We start from the raw sequence: 3,130 nt of genomic DNA, 5'->3' as shown, positions 1-3,130 counted from the left end.
ATCCTGACTAAGAATAATAAAATAAACATAGCTTGCTTCAAACCAATAATCTCTGTGGGATCGACCCTTACTCACGTAAGGTATTACTTGGACGACCCAGTGCACTTGCTGGTTAGTGGTACGAAATCACCTTAAGATTTTGAGATTGGGATTAGAATTTTGTGCACCAAGTTTTTGGCACCGTTGCCGGGGATTGTTCGAGTTTGAACAACTAAAGGTTTATTTTATTTCTTAGATTAGGAAGATTTTGGCAATTGGGTCAGAGTCTTTTATTTTCTTTTCAAAAATATTATTTTTCTCTATTAATTTTTAATTTTTCTTTGAGTCTAGTGTCTTGTTATAAGTTTGGTGTTAATTGCATATTTTATATTTTTCTTTTAAATTTTTGAATTTCTTTTCTTTGATCTTTAAGTTGTTCTTGTTTATTTTTCTTGTTTGATTTTTAGTTTTTCTTGTTCTGTGCCTTTTCTTGTTTTTCTTGTTCTTTTCCAAGGCATTAGTCTTTCAAAAGGAATAATCCAAATATACCTATTCAAAACAAGTGTTACATTTATAACTCAGTTGGTTAGAGCATTGGCTTATGTTCTTGGCAATTGGGTATCTTCTTTTTAAAATCTTTTTCAAAAATAATTTTTCTTGATTTAATCCTGTGCCAAACTTTAAGTTTGGTGTTTTCTTGCTAATTTTGATATAATTTTCGAAAATTATTTTGATTTCTAAAAAATTTTTAAGTTTAGTGTTCTTCCTTTTTTTCTTGGTGTTCTTGTGAGTCTTCAAAATGTTCTTGAGTCTTCTTTGTGTTTTGATCTTAAAATTTTTAAGTTTGGTGTTCCTTGGTGTTTTCCCTCCAAAATTTTCGAAAATAAGGAGCATTAGATCTAAAAATTTTAAGTCTTGTGTCTTTTATGTGTTTTTCTCTTTCATCATAAAATTCAAAATTCAAAAAAAAATATATCTTTTCTAACTGGTTTTAAACTATATTTTCGAATTTTTCGAAAATCTTCAAAAAAATTTTCAAATATTTATTTTAATTGTTAATTTTCTTTCTTTATTTATTTTACTTTTATTTTTATTTCGGTTTTTATTTTATTTTATTTTATTATTTTGAAAATCAATTTTCTTTATATAATAAATTAAATAAAATAAACAATATCATCATCCAGACCATCTCCCTTGCTCCATCATGGAACTAAGTGGAAATGAACAGTCCAGGAGGACTCTGGGGTCATATGCTAACCCCACTATTGCTTCATATGGGAATAGTATCTGTATACCCTCCATTGGAGTTAGTAGCTTTGAGTTGAATCCTCAGCTCATTATTATGGTGCAGCAAAGCTGCCAGTATTCCGGTCTTCCACATGAAGAACCTACAGAGTTTTTGGCACAATTTTTACAAATTACTGACACAGTACATGATAAAGAAGTAGATCAGGATGTCTACAGATTACTACTGTTTCCATTCGCTGTAAAATATCAAGCTAAGAGGTGGTTAAATAACCAACCTAAGGACAACATAAAGACATGGAAACAGCTGTCAGAAAAATTCCTAAATCAATATTTTCCTCCAAAATGGATGACACAGCTAAGGCTAAGCATCCAAGGCTTTAAACAAGGAGATAATGAATCCCTTTATGATGTCTGGGAGAGATACAGAGAGATGCTAAGAAAATGCCCCTCTGAAATGTTTTCAGAGTGGGTGCAGTTAGACATCTTCTATTATGGGTTTACAGAAAGAGCTCAGACTTCTCTAGACCACTCAGCTGGTGGATCTATTCACATGAGAAAGACAATTGAAGAAGCTCAAGAGCTCATTGATACAGTTGCCAGGAATCAGCACCTGTATCTAAGCAGTGAACTTCCCAAGAAGGAAGAGGCTAAAATAGTAACTGCTGAACTCAGTCTTGCAGATCAAGCTGCTGAATTCAATCAGCAATTAGATTTTCTAACAAAACAGTTAGCCGAATTCAAGGAGATACTACAAGAAACAAGAATGGCTAATAAAAATATGGAAGTACAGTTGAAGCAAACAGAACAACAGCTATCAAAACAAATAACAGAAGAATGTCAAGCAGTTCAATTAAGAAATGGGAAAACATTAAATACTTCACTTCAAGGTAGCAGGAAGCCAAGAAATGAGCAAACCACCCAAAATCCACCTGAGGACAGTCAGAGCCCAGAGAGGAATACTTTTGGCACTCAAACGCCAGAAAATGGGTGGAAAGCTAGCGCTGAACTCCCAAACCATGCTCAGTTCTGGCGTCCAACGCCAGAAACAAGCAATGAATCGGCGTTGAATGCCCAAAGGAAGCACAGTTCTGGCGTTTAGACGCCAGGAACAGTCAAGGAGCTGGCGTCTAACGCCGCTCCAGCTTCCACCCTTGGCATTCAAATGCCAGTGGGGGATCAGACACATACAAGTGCTGATAACAACCCTTCTAAAAAGGCTTCCCAACTCACTTCTGTAGGTAATAAACCTACAGCAGCTAAGGTTGAGGAATACAAAGCCAAAATGCCTTATCCTCAAAAACTCCATCAAGCGGAACAGGATAAGCAATTTGTCCGCTTTGCAGACTATCTCAGGACTCTTGAAATAAAGATTCCATTTGCAGAGGCACTTGAGCAAATACCATCTTATGCTAAGTTCATGAAAGAGATCTTAAGTCATAAGAAGGATTGGAGGGAAACTAAAAAAGTTTACCTCACTGAAGAATGCAGTGTAGTCATCTTGAAAAGCTTACCTGAGAAGCTTAAGGATCCCGGAAGCTTTATGATACCATGCACATTAGAGGGTAATTGTACCAAGCAAGCTCTATGTGATCTTGGGGCAAGTATCAACCTAATACCTGCATTTATTATCACAAAGCTTGGTTTGACTGAAGAAGTCAAACCAACCCGGATATGTCTTCAACTTGCTGATGGCTCCATTAAATACCCATCAGGCGTGATTGAAGATATTATTGTCAAGGTTGGGCCATTTGCCTTTCCTACTGACTTTGTGGTGCTGGAAATGGAGGAGCACAAGAGTGCAACTCTCATTCTAGGAAGACCTTTCCTAGCAACTGGTCGAACCCTCATTGACGTCCAAAAAGGGGAAGTGACCCTGAGAGTCAATGAGAAGGAGTTCAAGTTG

The sequence above is a fragment of the Arachis duranensis genome, chromosome 4 (genome assembly GCF_000817695.3).
Source record: "Arachis duranensis cultivar V14167 chromosome 4, aradu.V14167.gnm2.J7QH, whole genome shotgun sequence".
NCBI lineage: Eukaryota > Viridiplantae > Streptophyta > Magnoliopsida > Fabales > Fabaceae > Arachis > Arachis duranensis.
This window is presented reverse-complemented; position numbering follows the sequence as displayed.